The sequence below is a fragment of the Anoplophora glabripennis genome, unplaced genomic scaffold (assembly GCF_000390285.2).
Source record: "Anoplophora glabripennis isolate ALB-LARVAE unplaced genomic scaffold, Agla_2.0 scaffold1082, whole genome shotgun sequence".
In the NCBI taxonomy this organism is placed as follows: domain Eukaryota; kingdom Metazoa; phylum Arthropoda; class Insecta; order Coleoptera; family Cerambycidae; genus Anoplophora; species Anoplophora glabripennis.
Window position 1 is genome coordinate 22,905 of NW_019417175.1, and position 10,064 is coordinate 32,968.

The following is a 10,064-nucleotide window of genomic DNA, read 5'->3' on the forward strand; positions in this document are numbered from 1 at the left end:
ATAGGTAACTGAAGAAAGTTGACAGTAGACATACAGGGTGTAACAACGACGGTGCGATAAACTTTCAAGATTGATTTCTCTCATCAAAACAAATAAAAACATAATAATAATATATAACAAATGTATCTTGTCTAATAAGCGATCTACGATGATCCATTAAATATTGGAAACATAAAATAGTTTTAAATCAATTACTCGCAAGAACTATGGAAAATTTACTTTATTTGGTACAGTGCAATTACTCCTTAGTACCTACAATTAAAATTTGAACAAAAACTAATCTTTAAATTAAGATGGAGCTGAGGGACTTTGCCTATCAGAAAGAAAATAATAATAATAATTTGTCGCAGTTGCAAATTTTCTTTCAATTTTACATAGGTACCTAGGTGTATTTAACAAACCGGACAATGTTAGAACCTCGTTATCAGCGGACTATAAGCAAAAGTTTTTCTTTGCTCATTTTTCAAAGTTATACATAATTGTATCTGCTATGGAAATAACAGTCGAATCATAGAGTCGAATCTATCCATCTGGCTGTCTTTAACAGCGGTTTCGATTTATTTGCACTCGGGCGCACTGAGAATATTTCCATTTTTTATTATTCAAGTTGGTAGTACAGGATGCAGATATTCGCAGCGCGCATTGATTGTGAGAGCAAAAGTGAAAATAAGTCACAAATTCGATGTACATTTGTGCAAAGGTTTAAAATATAATTAATTTCACCTGTGCTCTGCTGCTTATAATGCTTCTAATCAAGAGCGGTGAATTCTGCAAAGAACCTCAACTTGTACAAAAGTTTTGACTTGAAATGGTCAATTCAAATCAGTAAAAAAGAAGTAACTGTCAAAATGCCTCAGACCTCTACTAATTCCATTAGGTAGTTTTTGAAGAAACTACGTAATATTTCGGCAGCAATTAGCAATCTCTTTAATATTATTTACAAAATAAATGTATAATATTTAATTGTTTTAGTTTAATTTCTGTACTTATCTAAAAATATTTGTAAAGAATTGAAGCCCTGCTTATAAATAAATAAATTATATATACTTCTTACTAAAACAAATTCATTGACTGATTTGTATATGTCCTTAATTGAATAAGTTGTTGGACAAAATGATAATTTAGGCCAAACATATTCAGAAAAAATATCTCTATCACTCTATCCCTCATTCCAATCGCAAGGATTAGCCTAAAATGCGGATACTTGCGCGGTAGAGGGAAAGACGTATTATTACTCGGTGGGCCACATTTGCGCCCAGGAATGACTTACAGTGGTAAACATTAACACCATTTAGTGCGGAGATGAGGGAAATATGTTGTCGTCCTTGGATGCCCTTTTTGCTACCGTTCCACAATACTTTATAATGGAGTCCTCAATACCCCAGCTATACTATTTGTGAATGTGAAATTTTACACAACATAGACCAAATTTCAGCAAGATTGGAGATGGTGAATAAAAATTTTTCTTGTAAATTTTATCTCTTTAAATAAAATGATCCTTCTGCTTTAATTGTGAAGTTCTATCTAATACTTTTTAGAACAGGCTCAGTTTTAGCATGTTCAATTAATTTCAATGTTGTCCACTGAACGCACAAGCGCGCACCCCAAAAATAATCAAAATCGATTCCTGCATATATTTCTAAAAAAGAAAATTGCATATTAGAGTTATTTCAAGAATTAATTCAAAGTCGCTTAAAGAATTATTCACAAANTATTATTTTATCTAAATCACACCGAGACAAAATATTCTTTTAAAATATTGTTACAATGACTTTATTCACACCACATACTAACTAACAAACAATAAATTATAAAAAAACAAATGATCGACTACAGAAAAAAAATTGTACAATGGTAAATCTTATAAGTAATATAGTTAAATTGAAAGACGTAAGCTGATAATTATTGAAAAAGTAATAGGTGTCATCTGTCATATATATTTTATTGACATGAGCCACGTATGACTGCATTTTTATAACATTTAATAAAATATGGTTCGTCTCTGCCCCTTATAAGATTTGCCATTGTAAATTTTTTTTTGTATTTCGTTTTTTTTTATAATTTATAATTCCCACGTTCCAGGGATCAAAAAATTTTTAGTATCACTTGCCATATATACAGAAAGATTTAAACTAACAGTTCTAACAGCAATTTGAAGCTATTCGAGGGATCTAACAACCCCAGTTTCCGGAACTAAAATAAATTTCTTCATTTCGGAGATATTGGCAGTTGGAGTGTTAAATGGCACACCCTGTATAGACGGATTAGCCGATATCGGTTTATTTTGAGTCGAGGAATCAAATACCTTTAATATGCTCTTTTTTAATATTTGCAATTTTTCTTTATGTGGTTTATTTTTTTATCTGTTCTACACGTACTTACGGGACACCCTATATATCGTTAAATTTAACGAAACAGTTGGCAAACGTTTGTCATTAAGGTAGGACTTGAAAATAGAAAATAATGAGTGTCAGTTTTTGAAATTTTTGGAGTAATTAACGCCGAATTTTGTTTTTCAAATTGTTTATAACTTTATAGAATACACACCCGGTACCAAGATTAAGCTGTCAAGCACAATAATATAAAAAGTTATTGAACATTAACAAACAAACTTCAATAGTTTATCAGCATCACGTATTATACGTTGAATGGTTAATTTTTACCTATTATTCTCGTCTCTTTGTTGAATTCAAAGCTTGTTGGAAAAAAAAACAGCCCACGCCAAGAAAAACGGTACGCCTCGTGATTATATATTTTTTATGACTTTAGGCAGCCGAAAAAACGCGCCCTGGCGTAAGGTCGAGGGTGATGGATACATCATTTCAGCGTTATCGGCAAAGTTTCCTGAAAAATCTCGCTAGACTGGTGCACCAGACATAAACTCATATTGCACGGGGAATATGGATCCCATGAACGCTAATCAACTGCCTTCCCTTGTGCACTGTAAATGTATACAGGGCACATTGAGAAACATCGTAATGTAAATAACTGAGTTTTAATTAGGTTATATCATAATTTATTTATATTTAATCGTATAGTATGTTTAAAAATAATGATAAATAGTTGAAACCTTAAAATTTCCCTTTGTAAAAATTTGACATTGACAGCAGCATGTAAATACAGGGTGTTTCTGAAATACAAGTTTCAACAAGCCATCATAAGTTCACAGATAATATGATTTAGACCATCTTACTTACGTGTTCTTCCGAATTTTAACGACATACATAGAGGAAATAAAAATAATGGCACTTTGATATATAATGCTGTTTTCGAAACTCCACCGCTTTTAATGTAAAGGACGTTAGAGGTAAAAAAGTTATCTCTAAATATTTTATGAACAAATGAAGTTATTGAAGCGATATTGTATGTGCACAATACAGTATAAATAAACAAACCAGTGGTGTAATATCAGGTAAGCTTTCGTAAAAAATTATGGCACGCCTCTGGAAAATAAATATTTTCTTATCATCTTTGTACATAATGCGTTTTATGTGAACGAATGATCTCTTCACTTATTTGTTTACCGTTTTAGAACAAATTAACGATTAAGTTTAAAATTATACAGGAAATTACAGATGTTATTAACCAAACAGGCATGGGGGTAGTTGGCGAGAGCCAGTTTATTGAACAATGAGTATGTTGTGTGAAATCAGAAATACCAGAATATACAGAGTCGGAAAGTCCCCATGGTTCATCGGCCGTTACGTGAGAGCGATAAAGTAAGTCATAGAAATCCGTGCGATAGAGAAGGATGGCTATAATGAAGGCGTCTCATAGTCACCGCTCGTTTCGCCCTTCCACAAATAAGATCCACTTCCACTTGTAATTCAGCGACCGGTGGTCATCTTTGTTTTCGTCGTTTGGCTTCTCTGTAATAGATGTCACTACTTATACAATTCCGACTTCGTATTCCGATATGTTAATACAATGACCAATAATAATAATACAATTTTTGGAACTTGCAGCATGCAGCAAGAATTAGGGAGTCGTGCCTCTTCTTGCTCCCCTGGCTACGCCCATGAATTCAGAAATACTTAGAGGAGACAAACACTATTTGTAAAACTAAATAAATTCAATGTATCAACTTTACAAATTGATACAATAGCGAATTTAGCTAGAACATAATTTTTTGAATACCGTTTTATTCATGTACTGTGCACACAAAAAATCGTTTCAGTATCTTCATTTGTTTAGAAGGAATTGAGAGATATTACTTTCTGAAAATTTTAAAGCCCCGTGTCTCAAAAACGGTGGATTTGTAAACATATACAAAAAAAAAATATTGAATCTTGACAGAATAAAATTCTGGAAAAGTCAAATAGAGTATTTCGACCATTTTATATTAAGAGGGTAAAGAGATATGGGATTTTTTCGATATTTTTTCTTGTGGTATGAATCCTTTATCCTATGGGCATTCTGAGACCAATTAAAATTCCTTACACTTCGATTTTCTCAAAAGATAATTATTTAGTTGTATGTATTTGTTTAGAATTATAATGTAAGGCTCCCACTCTTTTTTTAGCGATGCTTTGCCAAATCATAGATCAGAGAAAAACTTAAACCATCAACTTTTTCAGCAAATCAATATATACAGGGTGTTTCTTAATAACGTGCTAATATTTAAGGAGGTTATTCTTGGGTCCATTTTAAGAAAAAAACTTAATATGAACATATGTCCTAAAACTTTGATATTACCCTAGATATTTTTTCACTTGCCACTGCTTTTTCTTAAAGTAAAAATCATTTCTGAAATTCTCATTCCTTTCTGAATAATAAGAATAGAAGGCGTGTAACAAATTTGAAAAAATATCTAGGGTAATACCAAAGTTATCATAAAAAAATGTTTTTTCATAAAACTTTAGCACCCTGTAGGTCAAAAGTTAAGACTTTTAGGACATATGTTCATATGAAGTTTTTTTTCTTAAAATGGACCCAAGAATAACCTCCTTAAATATTAGCAAGTTATTAAGAAACACCCTGTATGATTTATGTTTTTATCTAAATTTTGAAAATTTTCCTATAAAAATTTAAAAAAAATGTTGGCTAAAAAAATGTCCCCCAAATTCATTCATGTGATTTAAAATTTTAAGAAGAGGAATTTTGCTAAAAGTGTACAAATATATTTCAAAAATAAGACATAGGCGCAGACATAGGTACACCTCCAGAAAGGATCTGGTAACTGAAATGTAAATTGCTACTATAGTTTAAAATTAAGAAATTTTTGTCTAATTTTTTCCCGATAAATATTCTTTTGCAATTTGTGATCTTCGCACAGGTCACTTTGTAGGCATTGACTTGCTAAGCAGATGAATATTTACCTACTACTTATTCAAAACGAACTTTTACATGTGCCACTATAGTAAGTAATGAGTAAAATGTAAAAAAGGTATCATATTTATTGACATTGACTAGGTATATCTTAAAAATAGTGCTTTTTCGAACAAACGTTATAAACTTTTTTCTGCTATCTCCTGGGACACCTTGTATAATTGTCTGCCTTCCAAATTCAAGTCAATCTTGAATCTAGAAAAGATTCAGATTTAGCAGCTCCAACTAGTTTATACGACCACTATGACAATATTTTGTTTTACTTACAGATGCCAAAATCTATAACAGCTTACTGAGTGGTCTGAATAATTGCCAAAGGATTATACTGAGCAAATGAGTTAAAAAGACAGCATTGGGGTATTTTATAAACATAAAATATAAGGGAATGATACTGTTAAGAACGTGAAAAAGCAATTGTGTGATAATATCTATTATCTATATTTATATTCTATGTAGTATTATTACTTTGACAAAACTATATAATTATCAGAAATGTATATTATTCTCATTATGTACGCCATCATAGATATTACTCTTTACCAGTGGCGGATCTTGACTTCCATACCAGGGAGGGCGGAAATATTTAGATACAAAGTATTGAAAAGAAAACAGTGCTCAATATTATTTTCTATAGTGAGAGTCCCTTCTTCTGCTTATGCCGAAATAATGTCTTCAATCACTTTTTCATTAAAGTTTGGTATTTCTCGCACCATTGATTTTTCAATAGATAGCATTGTAAGTGTTGTTAGTCCGTCTTTACAATCTAATTCAAACTTAAATAATTAAAAAAAAAACACACAAGAAACAATACGTAGATAATACAATTTTACATAGGTACGTAAACAAATTACGTTTAATTATGGAGGAAAGAAAGAAGGTAGAGGTATGGCTAAGAAGAACAAACGAGGAATTGATGAGAATATACAGGGAGCCATTAATAACAAACGTGGCTAGAGTACAAAGATTGAGGTGGGTGGGACACGTAGGAAGGCTGGAAGGAGAGAGAAGTACTGACAGGAGGTCAGAAGAAGGGGCAGACCTCGGACGAAATGGCTACAAGCGGTGGAAAGGGACTTGGATGAAATGGGAATAGGGGACTGGAGGAGAAAAGTAGAAGACAAAAAGGAATGGGAAAAAATGTGCAACCAAGCCATGAGCCTTCTTGGCTCGCAGCGCTGATTATACTATTCTGGAATTAAAAACTGCTTGCAATGTCTATATGACATTAGTTTACGGACAACCAAATTTAAAGATCTATATAAATTGGTTTTTAAATGTCTTCGCCTTTTCTTGCAATAAAATTATTTATTAATTAATTTATTAATTCGAATTAAAGTAAACCTCTCCTTTTGTTAATTTGCGATGTATAGAATTCAGTATTAACTTCAGTTATACGTGTACACCTCAAATTAATAATAATTGACAAATTGTGGTTCGTAACTAAAATGATATAAATATTATTTACAGTAGTTGAAAAGTATTGAAGTACTTAAGTTTTAAAAGCATCTTTCTTCCATTATAACAATAAGTCCACTTTGAAATATCTTGGAAAGAAAAATTTCCATACAAAAATTATTAAGCCTACCTCCAAAACTACAACCCCGTACGTAAAAAAAACTGTACATACATACATACGTTTGTGGACAATGTAAAACTAAAGCTCCATACCTAATTCGAATGAGATGACTTTAGCAGTTTTTTTTAAATTAAAAACACACTCATTTTTTAACCAACAACTCCGAAAATGATACGTATCCGAGCATAAATTTCGTCATTCGCAAAATTTTGGCCAAAAATTTTTATTATATCTCGTATAAAAAAATATTCAGTCGAATCCGACTTCGTTATCGATTAGAACAAAATAATGCTACCCTTACAAAATTCTAATAAAGCAGATTCCATTTTTTTTATCAGATGTCCATTATCTTATCATATTGCATTATATTTGCATTTATTTATCCTAATATGTATGTACCTACCATAAAACATGATAAAGAATGTTAATGTCTTTAATAACTGAAAGATATGAAATATTTTTAATATAATTTTATGGTTAAGATTCGCATTAATATAATATACGCTTATACTTATTACATAAAATCAAATTGTTAAATATAGATGTCCAGGAATGTATATATATAGTTATAATAGTTATTAATAAGGCTGTTAAAATGAACAATAAAATTATTTGTGTGTTCATCCACATATTTATTGAAGTAATTTTTCTGTAAAATTTCATTACTAATATTAATCACATAATTAAATGTGTTAAATTAATATTTTTCTTCAATTTAATTGCTATTTAAATAGCACATTTTTCGTATCTATATGTCTATGTTTTCAGTCTTTTTTGAGTAATAGTAAAACATTTAAAAACAGGTTTATAAATGCTTATTCAAATATGTATCTTTTATCATGTGGAAATATCACACTAATCCTATGAACCTAATCTGAGAAAAATAATTTGAAAGGCTTCTGCTCCTGAATGATGAAGAGAAATTGAAACATTTTACATAGTTAATATTGTTTATGCGAAACAAAATAATGCCTCGGTAAACTGTTTCTATAGGGTAGACTTACGTAAACTAATATAAATGGGTTTTGATTGTTTTCTGCATATTTGACTGTTAATTCTTAATAATCCCACAAATGTCTCCCCTTTCTCAATTTTTTCGAGCATGTTAAGAATAAAATAATTAGATGCTTTGTTAACTATCGTATTAAAAAAATATAAGCAAATATCCTGTCAACAGTTTTTTCTTTCTTTTTTTTTTATATAAGTACAATTGTACCATTAACAACTTTATTTGTTTCAGAATAAGAAAACTTTAGAAAAAATAATGTTTTAACGTTTTTCAGGCAGATTTTATCACTCTTTCATTTGGATGCTGCAATAAAATTGATAAAAGTTCATATTTTAAATAATTTTTATAAAATAATTTTCCGAAAAGTCCAAACTTATTTATTAATTGGCAATTTCAGCCACAACGAAAAGTAAATTTTAAATAAATAAATAACCCCGTGCTTCAAAAGGACTAGTCAAGGGGTTGATTATACAGGGTATATCCTATGTGTATGTCATAAATTAAGGGGGTGATTCCTTGGGTCATTTTATGTCCAAGAGCCTTAATAAACCAGGGACCTAAAGTTATTGGTTTCCAAGATAGAGGACGTTAAAGTTTTTGAAAAATATGACATTGTTTCAATTATCTCTGAAGTTGTTTGACGTAGATTGACGAAACTTGGGGAAATGATGTAACTAATTAAAGGTAGTAATTGGTTATGTTTCTATATAAATCTGTCAACCAGTGGCGGAGATTCAGGGGAGCCTTGTTATTAAAACCATCAGAAAAACTACGCCACTGGATTTTCAGAAAAATTAATAGGCGCATTTAATTTACTGTCATATCTTTTAATAAAAAAGGTCTCTTGCATTTTCTTCTCACAATAAATCATATTCTAATTTTTTTTGTTCATATTTAATTTTAAAATAATTTCTAATAGGTATTCCATGGTTTAAAAAAAATTAAACACCAGTAGAAAATGAGGCGGATTTAAGACAACGCACGGTGGACATTTTCATTTTGCTGGCATTTGTCCGACTTGCTGGCATCCATTTATGATTCGTTCTCTTAAATCTGCTTCATTTTCTACTGGTGTTTAATTTTTTTTTAAACCATGAAATACCTATTATAAATTATTTTATTATTTTTTTTTATTTTAAAATTAAATATGAAAAAAAAATTTCACTCGAAAATGNTTAATTGGCAATTTCAGCCACAACGAAAAGTAAATTTTAAATAAATAAATAACCCCTTGCTTCAAAAGGACTAGTCAAGGGGTTGATTATACAGGGTATATCCTAAGTGTATGTCATAAATTAAGGGGGTGATTCCTTGGGTCATTTTATGTCCAAGAGCCTTAATAAACCAGGGCCTTAAAGTTACTGGTTTCCAAGATAGGGGACGTTAAAGTTTTTGAGAAATATCATATTTTTTCAATTATCTCTCAAATTGTTTGACGTAGATTGACGAAACCTGGGGAAATGATGTAATTAAAGGTAGTAATTCGTTATATTTCTATATAAATCTGTCAACCAGTGGGGGTGATTCAGGGGAGCCTTGTTATTAAAACCATCAGAAAAACTACGCCACTGGATTTTCAGAAAAATTAATAGGCGCATGAAATACCTATTAGAAATTATTTTTTTTTATTTTAAAATTAAATATGAAAAAAAAATTTCACTCGAAAATGGTTTATTGTGTGAAGAAACTACAAGAGACCTTTTTTTATTAAAAATATGACAGTAAATTAAACGCGTCTATTAATTTTTCTGAAAAATCCAGTGGTACAGTTTTTCTGAGGGTTTTAATAACACAGCTCCCTTGAATCTCCGCCACTCGTTGACAGAATTATATAGAAATATACCGAATTCTTACCTTTAATTAATTACATCATTTCCAATTTCGTCAATCTACGTCAAACAGCTTCAGAGATAATTGAAAACATGAGTAACTTTTAAGCCCTGATATATTAAGGCTTTTGGGCCTAAAATGACCCAAGGAATCACCCCCTTAATTTATGACATAGACTTGGGATACACCCTGTATAAATTTAGTTTTTACTAACTATAAACTTCTCGCACCATAGATGTAAGATATCAATAGGTTGTTACTTACCTCGTCAGAATATTCAACAAACAAAATTTAAAGAATTATATATTTCTTTTTATTTTA